The sequence below is a fragment of the Salvelinus alpinus genome, chromosome 4 (assembly GCF_045679555.1).
Source record: "Salvelinus alpinus chromosome 4, SLU_Salpinus.1, whole genome shotgun sequence".
NCBI classification, from domain to species: Eukaryota; Metazoa; Chordata; class Actinopteri; order Salmoniformes; family Salmonidae; genus Salvelinus; species Salvelinus alpinus.
The window spans coordinates 39,239,222-39,259,630 of record NC_092089.1 but is presented as its reverse complement, the minus strand read 5'-3'; the positions used below and the strand labels follow the sequence as shown (position 1 = coordinate 39,259,630).

The following is a 20,409-nucleotide window of genomic DNA, read 5'->3' as shown; positions in this document are numbered from 1 at the left end:
TCTGGGGTCCCTAAAAGGCAGACAAATAGGTACTTCAGTGGAACATATTATTGCATGTTTAATAATGGGCACTTGTTGTAGTGGGTCATTGTTCGGTGGATAAAATAGTCCAGTTTTCCCCATTAGTCCTTGTCAGTTGTCTGCAATCTCAAACAATGGAGGATCCTTGCCCTATGTGTATCACTTGAGAAAATACCTTTATTGCGACTCTTGTGCTCTCAAGTATAGTACATTAAAAGAAGGGCTCTTTACTTTAGAGGCATATGTACTGGAGAGAAGCCTTTCCAATATAGAAGTGAAGCATTTCACTTCAACAGCACTTCAAACCACGTCCTCACAGCCTTTCCTTCTGCAAAACACTATTAACATTCTAGCCGACGTTGACCAAAAAAGTGATAACTGCTCTCCTAAAAATTGAAATCCCCATCAGCACACATTCTCCAGGGTATTTATCAGCTTGTCCATGTCCTATTTACAGAGAGGGGCGTGCTATCTGAGTCAACCATTGTGAAAAATTGACCCCATCTTCTGGGTTAAGCTTGTCCATCAATCTTTGTACAATAGTGCCCCAATAAAGGAACACAAGGTAGAGGTTTAGATTTATGTACCAAATGTTTAAGAGGAAATATTGAACCACTAACATAATGTAGGTCTCATAACCATTGGTCATTCTGTACAGTAGACAAAACACAACAGTACTGCTATTTTGAAAAAGTAAAACATTCTCACACCATATTCACTGATAATTAGGAGATTTTATTTATCAAAAAGACACAATGAAAGTAAATGTGAAAGTAAATGGCTGAGGAGTAATATACGGTGCCACAAATTCCTTTCTGAACATCAACGTTCTCATAAAATATGATTCCCATTGTGAATAACCATATTCTGCGACGCTGAGAACTTTTACAAGCAGTGAAGGAATATATTACAGCAATAAAGCACAACTTAGTTAGGTATCACAGGTATCATTTATCTTCTCATCGCCCACACCACAATTCAAGAAACTTTAAGCTTGACATAAAATAACTATTTTCTCAGGGATATGAGAAGCTAGCTTACATCACCTTACATGTATGCATAGATTTGAATCGTGATGCCAGACCTTGAGGATAGGTTCCAGTAGAGGCTGCTGAGGGGAGGACGGCTCATAATAATGGCTGGAACGGATTAAGGAATGGCATCAAACACATGAAAACCATGTTTTTGTTGTCTTTGATACCAATCCTCGATTCCCGCTCCAGCCATTGCCACGAGTCCTTCCTCCCCAGTTAAAGTGCCACCAACATCCTGTGATAGGTTCACAAACAATTTGGTGCTTTTGGTTCATTTTGTTCCTTTTCTCTGCAAGGTACAAATGTAAAAAATAAAAATAAAAAGCTTGGTACAATGATTCAGCAAGACTAACAGAAAATAACAATAATAAAACACTTCAGATTTGTGTATGCATGCAATGAGTTAAGCGCTAGAGCCCACTGATGCCGGGGGATTGTGAGGGAAGAGTGATAATAAAGGATGCGTGACGTTGGAAGCAGAAAAGGCTCGGAGCTGACACTGAAGCTGCACACTGAAGAGTCTTACCCATCTTTTCAGAGAACTCAGTAATAGCACACACATACAGCCCAGAGGAGAAGTCAGAGAGATGATAATCACCCCTCTGAGAGATTAATTAAGCCTATTACTATCTCTAAATAAGCCTTCCTGGAAAATATGTAACAGGATGAGACATTTGGAGGGAATGGAGGGAAAGTGGTTGACTCTACTGCCAATTGATTGGCCAGAGGGTGACTGCTTCAGGCGATCAACAAACCTGTAATTTATGTCACATGTTCCACTCTTTACACTCAGATCATGGCAGATAGAGATGTTTGTGTGCAAGTGTGCCTGTGTTTGCATGAGAGAGGGAGAGGATAGCAAGAGTAAAATGATAGTACAATAGGACTGTGAAAAAAGCTGTGAATCATATTTTAAAGTACTGTTGGTTTTTATCATACCATTTGATACATTTTTGTCTAATGATCATTTATATATTCATAAGTACTACACATCATTTTAATATCATACTTCATAGATACAGTAGCATCAGATAAATATGATCCAGTGCTTAAAAAACAAAAACAAGTAAACAAACACAGAGGAAAACAGGGTAAAGTAAGTGGATACATCAAAATCTCTGGGTGACACCACACCGGAAGCTTCTCTTCCATGATTGGCTGGTTGGCTGCCACAGCTACCACAGTTAGGTACAGTATAAATGAACCACAGTAGACTAGCATGCCATTCACTTGAAGATGGTAATAGAAGTACCAGCTATCCCCCCGCCCCCTGCCCTACACCCCCCCCCCACACACACACACACTCATATACCTGCGCACACCAAATATCTAACTACATAACCAAGGAGGGACAGCCATGACGAAGTAGAGGTGTTGGTGTGGGGCAGGCCCCTCCTGTTCTGAGACAGCTGGTACAGGTCAGGGGTCAGGTGGTCAGTTGGGGCAGAAGCAGAGAGGTCACAGCACTATGACAGCAGCTACCTGGGAAACACAAGCACACCAGACAAAATGCATCAATCATTAAACAGCGCTATATAGGCAAGCTAACGATAGGATGACAACCGCTAATGTAGGCTACTCACAAAGCTAAGCTTTCTAAACCAAGTCTATATTCATGTACATTTACCTTTACCTTTACATCCACTACTAACCGCCTTGGGCTTATATTATTTCCCTTTTTTAATTAAAAGAAATTATTAATTGGTAAGGAACCAATTTGTACCTTTTATTCTGGAAGTGCCACAAGATTGAGGGGAGTAATTTATGATTGGTGGTCAGTGTATGAGTTTTAATTAAGTCTGGGCCAGAGTTCAACCAGCTGGAGATCCAACTGGTTCATTAATCAGCAACCCCCTGTGACGGGCATAAAGTAGAACCACAAAAGGCCACAGTGCATCACTTTTGTCTCAAATTATACTCAGGAGTTGGTCAACAGGAAACCCATGAGTTAATTACAGCATGTAGCTAAGATGATCTAAGGGTTATGCAGTACACAATACGTTGGGCTGAAGAGAATATACAGAATGGTGCTTTAGATGTTTGTTATGTGTCTAACTATACAACTTCTAAGATGATTTCAGGGTTATACTGTATGTTGTGCTGAGAAAATACCATGTATTGTGCCGTCTGTGCTGTATTGTACTTACACTACCATTCAAAAGTTTAGGGTCACTTAGAAATGTCCTTGTTTTTGAAAGAAAAGCACATTTTTTTGTCCATTAAAATAACATAAAATTGCTCAGAAATACAGTGTAGACATTGTTAATGTTGTAAATTACTATTGTAGCTGGAAACGGCAGATTTTAATGGAATATCTACATAGTACAGAGGCCTATTATCAGCAACCATCACTCCTGTGTAACAATAACACGTTGTGCTAGCAGTGAAGAGGCGACTCCGGGATGCTGGCCTTCTAGGCAGAGTTCCTCTGTCCAGTGTCTGTGTTCTTTAGCCCATCTTAATCTTTTATTTTTATTGGCCAGTCTGAGATATGGCTATTTCTTTGCAACTCTGCCTAGAAGGCCAGCATACCAGAGTCGCCTCTTCACTGTTGACGTTGAGACTGGTGTTTTGCGGGTACTATTTAATGAAGCTGCCAGTTGAGGACTTGTGAGGCGTCTGTTTCTCAAACTAGACACACTAATGTACTTGTCCTCTTGTTCAGTTGTGCACTGGGGCCTCCCACTCCTCTTTCTATTCTGGTTAGAGCCGGTTTTCGCTGTTCTGTGAAGGGAGTTGTACACAGCGTTGTATGAGATCTTCAGTTTCTTGGCAATTTCTGAAATGGAATAGCCTTCATTTCTCAGAACAAGAATAGACTGTCAAGTTTCAGAAGAAAGTTATTTGTTTCTGGCTATTTTGAGCCTGTAATCAAACCCACAAATGCTGATGCTCCAGATACTCAACTAGTCTAAAGAAGGCCAGTTTCATTGCTTCTTTAATCAGAACAACAGTTTTCAGTTGTGCTAACATAATTGCAGAAGGGTTTTCTAATGATCAATTAGCCTTTTAAAATTATAAACTTAGATTAGCTAACACAACGTGCCATTGGAACCGAGGAGTGACCGTTGCTGATAATGGGCCTTTGTATGCCTATGTAGATTCAATTTGATGTTATTTTAATGGACCAAAAATGTGCTTTTCTTTCAAAAACAAGGACATTTCTAAGTGACCCCAAACTTTTGAACGGTAGTGTATGTTATGTTGAACTATTCAATCGTTATTGTTCCATGTCATAATTGAAGTTGTAAATTAATAGACATCTGGGGTGACTCACATAGAACTATTGCTGAGATCGGCTTTGTATTGCACCCACAGGGCAAACAACACCCACAGGGCAAACAATGGCTACTTCCTCCAACTACCTCTGCCTCACACCTGACACTATGGAGTCCATTCTTCCAAGCTGTCTGTCACTCAGTCCCTCTTTCTCCACTTCTCCTCTCATCTTCAGTGAGTCCATCACTACCTTTCCAAATACGTCCATTGGAGGGGTCTGGCGGTCATGTCAGAGAGGGCTAATCACCAAAGCAGATCTCTCTCCAGCAATCTCTCTCCTCACTCTTTCTTTCTCTTCTCTCTATCTACTGCTACTCAGGACCTGACCAGCCAATCTCTGATTAAAACTCACACCACCTTATTTCAAAGAGAGAGGGAAAGAGGGAGGGAGAAAGAGAGGGGGGAGAAAGAAAGAAAGAGAGAGGAGATGGATTGAGAGAGGCCACAGCCTGTGAAATGGGGGCAGAGTTCCTGATGGCCATTGGCTTTGACTGCCCAGAGCCAGGCATGCCTGTTTGGGTAAGAGTCTAGAAGAGAAAAGACCCATACAACTGAAGTTGAAAAAAATATATAAAAAAATACACCACTGTGGTGTTATATTTTTCATTCAAATCTCATTCACATTGTCTGAATTAGACAGACCTCTCTCTTTTTTGTCAAGATAGATCCTAGTGTAAGAGAGGTAAGCAAGGGCAACCAACAGCTTTACATTATACCAAGTTCTTGCAACACACAAAGCTAGGAAATTGAAAATGTAAAACTCAGACCAGCTTGTATATCATTATACTCTCGGGTAAAGTATTTATTTTTAGGGCAATATTGGTAGAAATGTTACAAATATGGAGGTTCAGGACCAGTGGAAGCTCCTTGAAGGAGGAAGGGAGGACCTTCCTACTCAGTGAATTACATTTTTTTTAAATTGTGAAACATTAAAAAAGTGATAATTTTGAGATATACTGTATCTATACTAATTATATTCACGTCACCAAATAATTGATGAAAAAACAATGTTATGCAATGAAGGTCTACAATAGCCTCAACAGCACTCTCTGGGTTAGCACCATGGTGTAGCCGGAGGACATATAGTTTCCGTCCTCCTCTGGGTATATTGACTTCAATTGACTACAAAGTAATTATGACAACTTCCGGAGGACGTTCTCCAACATATCAGAGCTCTTGCAGCATGAACTGACATGTTATCTACCCAATCAAAGAATCAGAGAATGAATCTAGTAATTAAAGCATAAGCTACAGCTAGCTGGCACTGCAGTGCATAAAATGTGGTGAGTAGTTGAACAGTTTTGAGCAAATTAATTTCTTTAAAAATTAAGGAGAAGCAAGAGAGAGAGAGCGAGAGCTAGCTATATTTTGTTGTATTCTTTTCACTTTCACTTACTTAGCTAGTGAATGCAGCTAGCTAGTTTAGCATACTCAAACACCCGGCTCAAACAGAGAGGGATGCTATGTTAGCTAGCTGGCTATGTCTGTCCAACAATGGAACTCTTCCAAGTCAAGGTAAGCTTTTGGGTGTATTAATTTATTGCCACCAGGGGCCGCCGGTGTAATTGCTAAACTACTTTCTGTACACTGTACTGCATGAATCTACCGGGTTTACTAACGCGTTAGTTCTATCTATGTTGACTTTGATGATAGCTAATATGACGTCAATATGGCGTGGGGGGGTATCAAGGAATATGATGCAAACCATTCACTTGATAGAACCCACAATCTATCTGCACCCCACCCTACCATCCCTACCCTGATTGGAGTAAACTAACAGACAGCATTACTTCTACTGCTACTGCTCACATGTACGGTACATGTAGTTAAATAATTATACATATGTTCTTCATTTCCTCTTTCTGCAAGTGCTGGATTTTCAACCAACCGACCATTCATTCTGATCTTAGAGAGGTGGAGGGGGGAGAGGAGGAAAGAGTATGAAGTTTGACAGGGGGATGACTACGCTGCAGACCTCTGCTCATGAAAAGACCCCAGGCTTCCGTCAGATTGGTGATTTTATACCCATCTGAACGATGTCCTGATCCAGACAGGTTGGAATGGCGCCAGGAAGGAGGGGGTAGAGGAGAGAGAGGCACAGATGAACAGATGGAATGAGAGAACAAAACGTTTTGGGGAGAAATAGGGGACAAAAAATGGGGAGAATTGTTGATAAAAATGAGGAATACAGTGGATAAAATGAATGGGACAGAGTAGAGAACAAGCAAAGACAAAGAGAGCGGGTAATTGAGAGTGAGAGATTGAGTAAAAGAGAGTGAACGAAAGAGAAACAGAAAGAGAGAGAGAGACCAAGAGAGAAAACGACAGGAAGAGAAAAGGAGAGAGCGTGAGGTAGAGAGTAACGGTAGAGAGTAACGGTAGGGAGATATGGTACTTTGAAGAGATCAGAGGGCATGAGGCTACCCCGTCTCCCTGGCACACACACACAGAGGGAGAGAGAGCTCTGCCAGTATCACCCACTTCAAAGCTCTGTCTTTGTGCAACCACAACGAGACCCCCTTCTCCTCCGGAAGAGTCTGGGAGACACACACATGCATGTATGCACGCACGCACGCACGCACGCACGCACGCACGCACGCACGCACGCACGCACGCACGCACGCACGCACGCACGCACGCACGCACGCACGCACGCACACACACACACACACACACACACACACACACACACACACACACACACACACACACACACACACACACACACACACACACACGCACACACGCACACGCACAGAGCTTAATCTTCTGCACTGTATGTTTGGTAAAGCAAGGGGGCGCTAGAAAGCTGTTTGAACATAACTCCACCTTGTCATTGAAAGACGTGGGCGAAAAGACGGAGGAAAGGAGAGAGGTTAGGAGGGAGGAAAGGAGGAAGGTTAGGAGGGAGGGAATGAAAGCCAATAAACACAGACAGTCCCCAAGATGAGTGTTCGAGTGACAAGCTGAGGGAAATAGTATTGCAGCAGTTTAGACATCTGGTAATGTGCCTCAGTAGATCCATATACAATATACAAACAATATAAAAACTCCAGACAGGCAGTCTAATGAGAGAAAGGCAGGAGATAAACTGAATTAAATAAAAGACATTGATGAAAGTGTCAAGGTACTGTACTGTAGATAACATGGACAAGACAGACAACAGACCAGTGGAGGCTGCTGTCACATGAAATCACGTTTGATACCTTAATCCATTCCACCCATTACAATGATCCAGCTTCCCTTCACTTGCCTGCACTGCAAAATACATGTCAAATCTCCTTTGTACTGAGTGAGTTGGTGGAGGTGTTTACTATCGCCCAGCCAGAGTGAAGGAAGATTTAGAAGTCAAACTGAAATCCAGGGTGGATGGGATCAATGTGAGCAGCTGGGGAGGGGTTGTGTTTTGAAGGACCCTGTTCTGTCCCTCATGCCCCATTTCCAGCAGAGCCAGTGTCCAGATGCATGGAGCTGATAGGCCGTATCAATCACAACCCAAACTGGCTCCACGGCACAGCTATCACAGCAATCGATTGTCAGTCACAGGCTGGATGAACGGCGTAGACTCTGAGCCAACAGGTTGACCGGGTGGTGTGTGTGTGATGGTGGGGGGGAAGAGAGAAGAGGAGAAGCAGATATTTCGCATGACAGCCTAGTTTGACCACTCACATTCAAGTATCTATATTACTAAATCTCTCTATCTTAACACATTTGATGGCTACACCGTTGTGTACAACAGTATATCCAGTATGAACCTAGCTCACCCATTATACTGCATATCAGACCTACAGTCTGTCCACTCAAATACACTGGTGAACACAATGACACAGTGGATGGATTTATGCTGCTTCTTTAACCCTGCATGTGAGGTCCCACCATACCTAAGCTGCTACCACCACCATCCTTCCCTCTATCCCTCGATTGACTCTCTCCAAAATGGCATCTGTCTGTGTGAGGAGCTCTGTGTTGATCAGGCTGGTGTAATGACAGCCTAAGCCGTCCGCTGGAAGGTCTCACACATTAAGGAGCTGGCCAATCAGCTTTAGGTAATCTCAGCTCTACTTCCTGGAGAACGCTGGCTGTGCTGAGCAGGCTTGGAGAGAGACAGGCGGTTTGGGCAGCTGGGGATATGTGTGTGTGTGAGTGCTTTTATGTGGACGGTCTATATGTTTATGTGTGTGGGGTGTATAATTCTGAATTGATCATATTTACAGTAAATGGAGAGTAATAAAAACATGTATTTGTAAGTTGTGTTAATCATTTTGACCATAGCTACTAGTTTGTGAAATGTGTTACAGCTAGTCTCAGATCACCTGTGTCACATAGTGTTGTGTTGTCTCACGGAAAGAGAAACGTCAGTGACAGTCCCATACCCACAGAGTCACAGTAATCCCCTGCAGCAAAGTTGGGAGTAAGCTGACGGCATGGAAAAAGATAAACAAGGATTGTCATTTTTCACCCCGTAATGGAAAATTGCACAGCACTTTCTCTCCACAGCATTTATCTCTAATAGAGTTTAAAAAAATCCATACACTCTAATTTACCGCAATCATTTCTACATACAAAATACACTTTATAACTCTTTGCACTTTGTTTTCTTTCTTCCAATTTAGTTAGCTATTTCCTTCTTACTTTAGGGAAGATATCAAAAGCAGAAATAGTTTGAGCAACAAGGCCTGAATCCACAATATCAAAACAATCTGAATTGGCTATTTTTCCCAAACCACAAACCAATACTTTTATTTAAATTGACTCCTATCGTTTAACAAAATACAGACATTTTCTCAATAATAAAAAACTGCAAAGTCTCCCAAACGTTAGTTAAAGTTAAAGTTAACAAAAAATAAAGTGACAGTCAGACTGAAACATTCTGAAAGCAAAAAGAAAACTTTTGCTTCCCTTCCCTCGTAGAGCAGAGGATAGATTGAGGACGTCAGTGACGAATGTCTTGCATTAACTTTGTTGTTTATTTCCCCCCGTAAGCAGTGAAATAACCCTATTAAATCAAGTAGTCACTCGACCATTAATCTCAATGCAGCTGACTAGTCCCTCAAAGCTAAATGGGGTTTAGAATTTGCATGAGGCGAGTTTACCCACAAAGCCTTGCCTAAGAGGATTGCAGTTCAGACAGAGAGCTTATTGTCACACTTGTTCATAGACATGGATTAACGGTAGTAGACCACAAAAGGACTGCACTAACTTCATGGCAAGTCGCACAAGTTCCCCCTCACTGCATTGCTAGTGAAGAGAGCTCTCTTTCAGGGGCAAAAATACAGCAAATTACAATGCAGCAGTTACTTCTGTGACATCTATGAATTAATAGCTACTCTGTACTCTTCATTTCCTTTCATTTCACATGAGTACTTACTGCATGGTTATTTGCCTTTTTGACTTCAGTTTCAATATCAGGTGTTTATGGATGCCAGGAAGGCCTGAAAATACAGCATTTTGGGTAACTCAGATTGTTCTGGCATTTCTCACGTAGAAACGTCATTGGGAGGAACGATGTTGAATATGCTTTTATAAGAATATTTTGAAGATAAATACACAACGCAGAGACAGAGGACGAGAAGTCAATAGAGTAGTAACGATCAATGGAAATAATGTTTTTTTTCTGTAATAGGGAATTATCAATGGAAATAGTTGGTTTTCAGTTCAACATCTGTTAGGAATGTCAGTCTTGAACTTATAGCTACGTGTGGCACGTTCTCGTTGGTCCAACCTGAAATAGGATACTTGTTATTTGGCCATTGGCTCAGTTTTAATGCAAGGAATTCTAATTGGTCAACCACAGGCTAGGGCTGGGTTATAAACTACATCCTGTTCCTTTGCTCTGTGGAGAGAATCACAGGAGAGAGTCTCAGGAGAGCATCACTGAGGACAGGAGAGAATGACCATCTACTTCCAATCATGATTTGTCCTTTTTGAATAAACCTATTTTCCTCCCCCTGATTTGCTTTGGGGTCTGTGTTATTGAAGAGTAAACATCAACAGCTAACACTTTTTACATTTGTATCACAAACCATTTTGGAGAAAATCATGATGAAGTGGCCATTTTAGGCCCTTTTTAGCCCTATACATACCTCTTGTCAGCAGCCTGATCACTACAAATAGACTTCGATTTAAAGTGGTTGAAAAGGTCGTGAGAATGTCGATATATGCCTTCCTCAGCACTCACAGAAAAAAGCCAACGTGGATGCTCGAGCCGGAGAGTACTGCTTAGACCACTGCACCGCCCCAGTTCACAATGCTCTAGCAAGCCGTGAGAATAGTTGATGGTAGTTGATGGAAACACCAAGCGCCCTCCCTAAACCATAGCCTTAACCTTAATCACTCGGAATGAATGCTTAACCTGTTAATCTTTCAGCTGTTTCTGTTTTAACCCTGTAACCACACAGAATTAACCCTGTAACCACGCAGAATGAATATGTCAAAATAGACGTTCATCCATAATACGGTAGATTCCGAAAGGAAAATGTGAGATCTTGTTGCTTGTAAGACCCTATGATCTGTGACCGCAAATGATACAGACAATATCTTGGTGTCATTATACTCCTTATACAGTGACTTCGGAAAGTTTTTACACCCCTTTTCTACATTTTGTTGTGTTACAGCCTGAATTACATATAACATTGATTACATTTAGATTGTGTCACTGGCTTACATATAATACCCCATAATGTCAAAGTGGAATTATGTTTCTAGAAATGTTTACAAATTAATTAAAAATGAAAACCTGAAAATTGAGTCAAGTGTTCAACCCCTTTGTTATGGCAGACCTAAATAAGTTCAGGAGTAAAAATGTGCTTAACAAGTCACATAAGTGTAATTTTGAATGACTCCTTCTCTGTAGCCCACCCATATAATTATCTGTAAGGTCCCTCCACAAAGACCAGAGAGGTTTTCCAAAGCCTTGCAAAGACAGGCACCTATTGGTAGATGGGTAAAAGAAAATACATTAAATATCCCTTTGATCATGAAGTTATTAATTACACTTTGGATGGTGTATCAATACACCAACTCACTACAAAGATACATCTGTCCTTCCTAACTCCTAGCTCAGGGGTTTCACCATGAGGCCAATGGTGACTTTAAAACAGTTAGAGTTTAATAGCTGTTTAGTAATTGTAGTTACTCCACAATATTAACCTAAATGACAGAGTGAAAAGGAAGCCTGTACATAAAATAAATATTCCAAAACATGCAGACTGTTTGCAATATGGCCTAGGAAGCTGAGCAGGGGGCCTCCCCTGGGGACGTGGGCGGTCAGGACGGTTACGGTGGAAAGCCAGAATCATGGCTAGGTCGAGGACACACTGAAAAGGAGTGAGATGGAGTGAGGAATGCACCAGGGAGTTCTGTGCGTATTCGGCCCAGGCTAGATAACGACTCCACTCGTGTGGTTGGTGGGTGCAGTGTTGGCGAAGGTACTTCCCTATTTCCTGATTCAGGCGTTCCGTCTGCCCATTGGTTTGGGGATGGTACCCGGAGGATAGGCTGATGGAGACCCCTTCTCGGTCGCAGAAGGCTTGCCACACCCTGGAGACGAACTGGGGTCCCCGATCCGAAACGATGTCTTCCGGGATCCCATACAGACAAAACACCTGTTTGAACATGCACTCGGCCATTTCCATGGCATTAGGTAGATGCAGAAGGGGGATGACTCGGCACATCTTGGAGAACCGGTCCACTACCACTAAAACAGTAGTGAAGCCTGAAGAGTCTGGCAGATCAGTGAGGAAATCCATGGCGATGTGGGACCATGGTCTACGTGGTGTAGGTAAAGGCTTGAGCTTACCGGTAGGTAGCTGGCGAGTGCTCTTTGCCCATGCACAGACGGGACAGGAAAGAACGTAATCTCGGATGTCTGTTGTTAGGGATGACCACCAGAACTTATGTGTCAGTAGCGCCGTGGTCCAGGTGATCCCGGGATGGCCAGAACTCAGCGAGGTATGGCACCACTGCATTAGTTGGGGTCTGACTGACGCCGGAAAGTAGGTCTTGCCTGCAGGGGTGTCGGGAGATGCTGGGTCGTGGTGTAGGGCCTCTTGGACAGCTGATTGGATTTCCCACTGTATGGGCCCCACGACACAAGACAGGCCTCTGGGCTCTGGAGCTGGGTTAGAGGAAGGGGAGTCAAATAGATAAGGAATCAGCCTTCACATTTTTCTTGCCAGGCAGATAGTGGATGGTGAATTGGAACCGGGTGAAGAAGAGTGCCCAGCGAGCTTGTCTGGGGTTGAGCCTCTTAGCACTTCAAATTGCAGTGGTCGGTAAGGACACGGAATGGGTGATGAGCTCACTCTATCTAGTGGCGCCACTCTTCGATAGTCAGCATAATGGCGAGGGGCTCTTGGTTCCCAACATCATAGTTCCTCTCAGCGGGTGACAGTTTCTTGGAAAAGAAGCCACATGGGTGTAATTTAGGAGGTGTCCCTAACCGCTGAGAGAGAACCACTCCTACGCCAACCTCAGATGCATCAACCTCCAGAACAAAAGGAAGGGTAGGATCTGGCTGCCTAAGGATGGGTGCAGAGGTGAAGAGGTGTTTCAAGGTCTCAAATACAGTAGGGTGGTGTCGGTCCATTGGAAGGTACGGGTTTTATGACTGGTGAGAGCTGAGAGAGGAGAGGTTGTGCTGCTGCAGTTTCGGATGAACTGGCAGTAGTAGTTGGAAAATCCTAGGAAATGTTGTAGTTCCTTTACAGTGGTAGGTTTGGGCCAATTAAGCACGGCCGTGACTTTGCCTTGGTCCATGTTGACCCCTCCTGGTGTCAACGTGAAACCTAGGAAGGTTACAGTAGTAACGTGAAAGGCGCTCTTCTCAGCCTTGACATAAAGATGGTGGTCCTGTAGCCGTTGGAATACCTGTTACACATGCTGTGCGTGTTCTGCAATGGAGTGAGAGTAGATAAAGATATTGTCAATGTACACGATGAGGAACTGGTTGATCATGTCCTGGAAAACTTCCTTCATGAAGGACTGGAAGACTGCGGGAGCATTGGTGAGACCGTAGTGCATAACCAGGTATTGGTAGTGACCCCTAGCGGTGATGAACTCCATCTTCCACTCATCCCCCACTTCGGATACGGACCAGATTGTAAGCACTACGTAGGTCGAGTTTGGAGTAGATGATAGCCTGTCCAACTTGTTCTAGTGCGGCCGGAATCAGAGGAAGAGGGAAGTGATTCTTGATGGTAAGGTCATTGAGGGGTCGGTAATCTATGCAGGGACGGAGACTACCATCCTTTTTTTCACAAAATAGAAACTGGATGCAGCCGGAGACGTGGATGGACGGATGAATCCCATGTAGAGAGCCTCTTCTATATAGGTGTCCATAGCCTCATTCTCTGGAATGGACAAGGGGTAGAGCCGACCCTTAGGGGGCGATGCCCCAGGAAGGAGGTCAATCGCGCAGTCCTCCGGGCGATGAGGGGCAGAAGGGATGCCTTTTTCTTGCTGAAGACACTCTGGAACTGGGCATATACAGGTGGGATGTGGGTTGGAATGGCAGACTCAGATCCTTCTATAGAGGTGGCTCGACAGGGTAGATTGAAGCAGTTCTTAAAACAGGTGGGAGAACATGACAGCAGTTCCCCTTGCCGCCAGGAGATGGCAGGGTTGTGAGGGCTTAGCCAAGGGTGACCGAGGATGAGGGGTTCTTTAGGCGAAGACAACACCATTAACTGAATGACCTCAGAGTGAAGGAGGCCAATCTGAAGGGTGATACTTTCAGTCATGCGAGTCACAAGACCAGGTCCGAGAGGTTGTCTGTCCAGCGCATTAATCCTAAGGGGAGGATTAATAGGGATTAGTTTGACTCTTAACTGTTGTGCCAATTGTTCGTCAATGAAATTACCTGCGGCCCCTGGGTCCACTAGTCCCTCCACAATCTGAGTGACCCCATTAGCAGAAAGAAGAGCCGGGACACCAAACTGCCTTTTGGAAATATTCGAAAACATAGAGGTGCTTACCCGGGCAAAAGTGGAGGGGTTGTGGTCACCTCTTTGTGTGTGTGTGTGGGGGGGGGGGGCAAATCGGAGAGCTATTGAGTAGGAGGTTACTCTCCACAATAAAGGAACAGGTTCACATAACCTCCAATGTCTCGCGGCAGGCGTGAAAGGGGTGTGGCCGAGTTGCATGGGTTCGGGGCTCTTAGACTCTGGTGGACGAGAGAAGGGCGTGGAAGACTCGCAGGCCATGGGCGACGATGTCTGCGGTCCACCAGTAGATTGCCAATGGATATGGACATCCGGATGTATTGGTTTAGGTCTGTTAAATCTCCTCTGCATGCCAGTTTGGTCTGTAACTACCGATTAAGACCCCTCCAGTAGACTGAGGTAAGCTGATTTACTGATTTATTGCCGGCAGCCATGGTGTGGAACTCCAGGGCATACTCAGTGGTGGAGCGATGGCCCTGTCGAAGCTCACATAAAAATGTCCCCGGCGTGACGACCTGAAACTGAATGGTCCAACTCCTCCTTGAAGAAGGCGTGGAAACGTGATTCAGTGGACAGATCAGAACTTTGAGCGGACCACAGGGCTGTGACCCAATCCAGAGCTTTGCCTGTGAGTAGGGAGATGACGAAGGCAGAAGGTCATACACAGGGGGTCCAAAAAGGCAACAGTACAGGAAGGAAAAAGACTAGTAACATCGTCCGGGAGAGCAGGCAATAGATTGATAACAGGAAATCCAATAGGCTAAAGTACAGGCAGGGAATAGGTAAAAGGCATCATTAGTGAGGCAGGCAAAAACTATCATACACTGGAGGAACAAATTACAGGAAACACAGCACTCCAAATAGAAGTGTGTCACAAAACAAACAATACCTCACAATGATGGAGGTGCAAAGAACTGAACTAAATAGTGTGTGATAATGACATACAAGTGTGTGAACAGGTGATCAGAATTCAGGGGATTGGGATCTGGAGAATGAGCTGCGTTCAGGGGATCTACGTGTTTGAGAGTGTGAGTTGGAAGCAGACGTTACAACATGTTCCTTAGCAATCTACACACAATACCTCATAATGACAAAGTGAAAACAGGTTTATAGGATTGTTTGCAAATGTATATAAAAAAAATGAAATACCTTATTTACATGAGAATTCATATTGCTATCAGTTTCGAAATTGAGCTGGTGCATCCTGTTTACTTGACTGGAGCACACCTGTGGTAAATTCAATTGATTGGACATGATTTAGAAAGGCACACACCTGTCTATATAAGGTCCCACAGTTGACAGCGCATGTCAAAGCAAAAACCAAGCCATGAGGTCGAAATAATTGTCAATAGAGGTTTGAGACAGGATTGTGTCGGGAAGGATCTAGGGAAGGGTACCAAGAACACAGTGGCCTCCATCATTCAAAAATGGAAGAAGTAAGGAACCACCAAGACCCTTCCTAGGGCTGGCTGCCCAGCCAAACTGAGTAATCGGGGGAGAAGGGTCTTGGTCAGGGAGGTGACCAAGAACCCGATTGTCACTCTGACAGAGCACTAGAGTTCCTCTGTGGAGATTGGAGAACCTTCCAGAAGGACAACCATCTCTGCAGCACTCCACCAATCAGGCCTTTATGGTAGAGTGGCCAGACGGAAGCCACTCCTCAGTAAAAGGCATATGACAGCCCGCTTGGAGTTTCCCAAATGGCACCTATGGGACTCTTAGACCATGACAAACAAGGTTCTCTGGTCTGATGAAACCAAGATTCAACTCTTTGGCCTGAATGCCAAGCGTCACGTTTGGAGGAAACCTGGCACCATCCCTACGGTGAAGCATGGTGGTGGCAGCATCATGCCGTGTGGATGTTTTTCAGAGGCAGGGACTGTGAGACTAGTCAGGATTGAAGGAAAGATGAACGGAGCAAAGTACAGATCCTTGATGAAAACCTGCTCCAGAACACTCAAGACCTCAGACTGGGGCAAAGGTTCACCTTCCAAAAGGACAATGACCCTAAGCACACAGCCAACACAGGAGTAGCTTCTGAACAAGTTTGTGAATGTCCTTGTGTGGCCCAACCAGAGCCCGGACTTGAACCCAATCAAACATCTCTGGAGAGATCTGAAAATAGCGGGGCAGCGACGCTCCCCATCCAACCTGACAGTGCTTGAGAGGATCTGCAGAGAAGAATGGGAGAAACTCCCCAAATACAGGTGTGCCAAACTTGTAGTGTCATACCCAAGAAGACTCCAGGCTGTAATCACTGCCAAAGGTGTTTAACAAAGTACTGAGTAAAGGGTCTCAATACTTATGTGTGATATTTCAGAAGAAATGTAAAAATTGGATAAAGTCTGAATACTCTCCGAATGCACTATTTGAATTTTTTTAACCATAGAATCACAATTCATATTAGATAGGATCTCTGCGGGCCTAGTAAAGATTTGTCGTATCATTTTTAACTCTTAACAATACCTTTTAACCCTTTTAACATTGTCCAAAAATGAACAAAAGTGGCACTGACCGAATGATAAAGACAGTGAATATGCACACTCACCTGAGATATGGCCGATGTTCTCCACTGGTGCCAATAAGATAGGCTACTTACTGTTCGCTCAATTATGTTGAGAATTTTGATAACTAAAAGACAGATTGGAGTCTTTTCATTGTCATCTCTTTATAATAGACATTTGCTTTCCAAACTGTTTCCGTGATTGCATTTTTGATATTGTGATATGCCTAGCTAGGGTTTCTCTGCTTTTCACAAACTGTCACAACGGAACAATCATCTATTTGGTATTTGCCACGCGCGCTGCCCAAATTGTGGGCCCTTCTGACTGTAGGCTATGACATTTAAAGCAAATGTTGTTTTAAGAAGCTAATGATCTTCTGTGGCCAATCATGTTTTATGGTGTAGTAGCCTATTTTTAATTATTTATTTTATTTCTGTATAGACAGGAGTAAGCTAATTAGGCTATATAATTTTGGCAATTTAATTCAATATACTTTAGGGAAAGCTTCCCCTAGCCTTATGGATGCTTTTAATGCGGCATGAACACAACCAGTCATGATGTGTTTGACAATCAGATGAAAAATAATTTAACCCTCCTGCTGTGTTGTGGTCGAATTGGACCGACTTACAAGTTTTCTCTCTGAAAAATGTAGTTCATATAATCTGATTGTCATAAGGTTCAATGACTTATTCCACACAGGGCATCTGAACGCACAAAATACATTTTGATGATTTTCATAAAGTTTTGGGTGTTTTATTTCACTTTTGTACACCTGTGGTGTTCCTGGTCAAAAATGGCCGGTCATTAGAAATGAATGGATGAGGCTACATGCCCATTCATCAACATGCATGTGTGTTTGAGCACACACACACACCTTATTCCCCTTCTTGGCTTCCTTGGCAACCCCCACGGGAACCTTTCCCCAATACAATCTTTCCCCCATGGGAACCACACCTGTTGGCATTCTCACAAACAAACACACAAATTCTCACAAACAATCACAAACAAACTTTTCTCGCAGCTCTGGTATATAAAGCTTTTTTGAGGCCTTGCTCACAATTCATTCTGTGGCAGCACAATAACCAAATGATTTACTGTATGTGAGGCTCTTGATCATATCTTTGATCATGACACTGGTGTGGTGGAGAGAGTCCTTGTTAAACTTTGACACAAAGTAGTTTGTGATAAATCGCACAATGTGTTTCATCTGAGTATTTATTATAGTCTTAATAATCCATACATTATTCTTTTTTTCACTTAAAAACGAGTTGTATGAGCTCAGGTCAATGAGGCCTACAGGCCATAAATAGCAAATAGAAGTTCAAAACTTTCACAAGAACTTAAGTTGATAAAAATACCTAACACAACATTAGGTGATAATATATGTATTATTATGGATTTATAATCAGCAATAACGGGGAGGTCATTTTGGAGCGGGAACACAGAACGAATGAACATGAAAGGACAGGAGGGTTAAAAGATAAGCTCCTGTAGGCTGCCGATGCACGTTCATCCACTCAGAAAATAATTCCAGCATCCAAACCCCAACAGTGCACTGTTCACCTGCATTTTGATGAATGGAAAGCGACATCTGTTACGAAACGCCTATAAGAATTGTAATGACATTCGGCGATTGTCATTAGGCCTATACTTGTAGCGTGAATTGACGCATTCACTTTTGTCCACTTGCGCCTCGGTCTCGACTACTCATCTCGGCCTTGTCCATGCGTGTCTCGGCCACTCATCTCGGCCTTGTCCGTGTGTCTCGGCCACTCATCTCCGCCTTGTCCATGCGTGTCTCGGCCACTCATCTCCGCCTTGTCCATGCGTGTCTCAGCCACTCATCTCCGCCTTGTCCATGCGTGTCTCGGCCACTCGTCTCCGCCTTGTCCATGCGTGTCTCGGCCACTCATCTCAGCCTTGTCCATGCGTGTCTCGGCCACTCGTCTCCGCCTTGTCCATGCGTGTCTCGGCCACTCATCTCAGCCTTGTCCATGCGTGTCTCGGCCACTCGTCTCCGCCTTGTCCGTGTGTCTCGGCCACTCATCTCGGCCGTGTCTATGCGTGTCTCAGCCACTCATCTCGGCCGTGTCTATGCGTGTCTCAGCCACTCATCTCCGCCTTGTCCGTGTGTCTCGGCCACTCATCTCGGCCGTGTCCATGCGTGTCTCAGCCACTCATCTCGGCCGTGTCTATGCGTGTCTCAGCCACTCATCTCCGCCTTGTCCGTGTGTCTCGGCCACTCATCTCAGCCTTGTCTATGCGTGTCTCAGCCACTCATCTCCGCCTTGTCCGTGTGTCTCGGCCACTCGTCTCCGCCATGTCCGTGTGTCTCGGCCACTCATCTCGGCCTTGTCCATGCGTGTCTCGGCCACTCATCTCGGCCTTGTCCGTGTGTCTCGGCCACTCATCTCCGCCTTGTCCATGCGTGTCTCGGCCACTCATCTCCGCCTTGTCCATGCGTGTCTCGGCCACTCATCTCCGCCTTGTCCATGCGTGTCTCGGCCACTCGTCTCCGCCTTGTCCATGCGTGTCTCGGCCACTCATCTCAGCCTTGTCCATGCGTGTCTTGGCCACTCGTCTCCGCCTTGTCCATGCGTGTCTCGGCCACTCATCTCAGCCTTGTCCATGCGTGTCTCGGCCACTCGTCTCCGCCTTGTCCGTGTGTCTCGGCCACTCATCTCGGCCGTGTCTATGCGTGTCTCAGCCACTCATCTCGGCCATGTCTATGCGTGTCTCAGCCACTCATCTCCGCCTTGTCCGTGTGTCTCGGCCACTCATCTCAGCCTTGTCTATGCGTGTCTCAGCCACTCATCTCCGCCTTGTCCGTGTGTCTCGGCCACTCGTCTCCGCCTTGTCCGTGTGTCTCGGCCACTCGTCTCCGCCTTGTCCGTGTGTCTCGGCCACTCATCTCAGCCTTGTCTATGCATGTCTCAGCCACTCATCTCCGCCTTGGCAAAATGTAAGTGTTCTCATCGAACAACAACACAGTTCGGAGCATATACCACACGGTTTCAAGTCAATTTGCTGATTTTTTACGAGGCTGACATGCAGTAATGTTAAACAATGGTGTAATAGTCTATAGTTTTTTGACATATTGTGTTAATTGTGATAGGCTCACGATTTACCATTACAGCGTACCCCTACTATTTATTTTGCTGGGCCGTAGTACCGGACCGTACCAGCTTACTTTCACCCCTGAGTATAATTGTTTAAAGCAATATGACAATTATACTTTTTTTCAATTCAAGGGTACTTTTGAGATTGAATAAATTAACGTGAAATGTTTATTTCAGAACCTATACATACTCCATATTTTAGAGTACAGGTGGTATGTATAATTCTAAAAAGGGCCTAAAATTGCCACTTAAATCATCATTTTCTCTTTACAAATGTAAAAAGCATATCAATCTTCCTTCCTTCCAATGAAGTTTCTATGTGGGAATTGCCAGAACAGAGATACCAAAAATATTTACGGGCCTTCCTGGCATGGAATTGCCCGCATTACGTGTAAGAAATGTTTTTCTGGTAAAATGTTTTGCTTGAAAACTGTTTCATTGGTCATCTTCCTGTCTGAGGGTGTCATTAAGTAATATTTTCCCACCTGTCTGAACATAAGGGTTCTCTATT

The 20,409-nt window shown here is 44.1% G+C and overlaps 1 protein-coding gene across 7 annotated transcripts in view; it reads right to left on the bottom strand.

The window, feature by feature from the left end:
* Positions 1-735: 735 nt before the first annotated feature.
* Positions 736-20,409, bottom strand: part of LOC139573493 (t-SNARE domain-containing protein 1-like) — a 171,572-nt gene continuing 151,898 nt past the window's right edge. For all 7 annotated transcript variants that reach the window (XM_071396994.1, XM_071396995.1, XM_071396996.1 and 4 more), the window contains one exon: positions 736-2,537. The gene's annotated coding sequence lies outside the window, so the exon portion shown is untranslated. The remainder of the gene's footprint in view (positions 2,538-20,409) is intronic.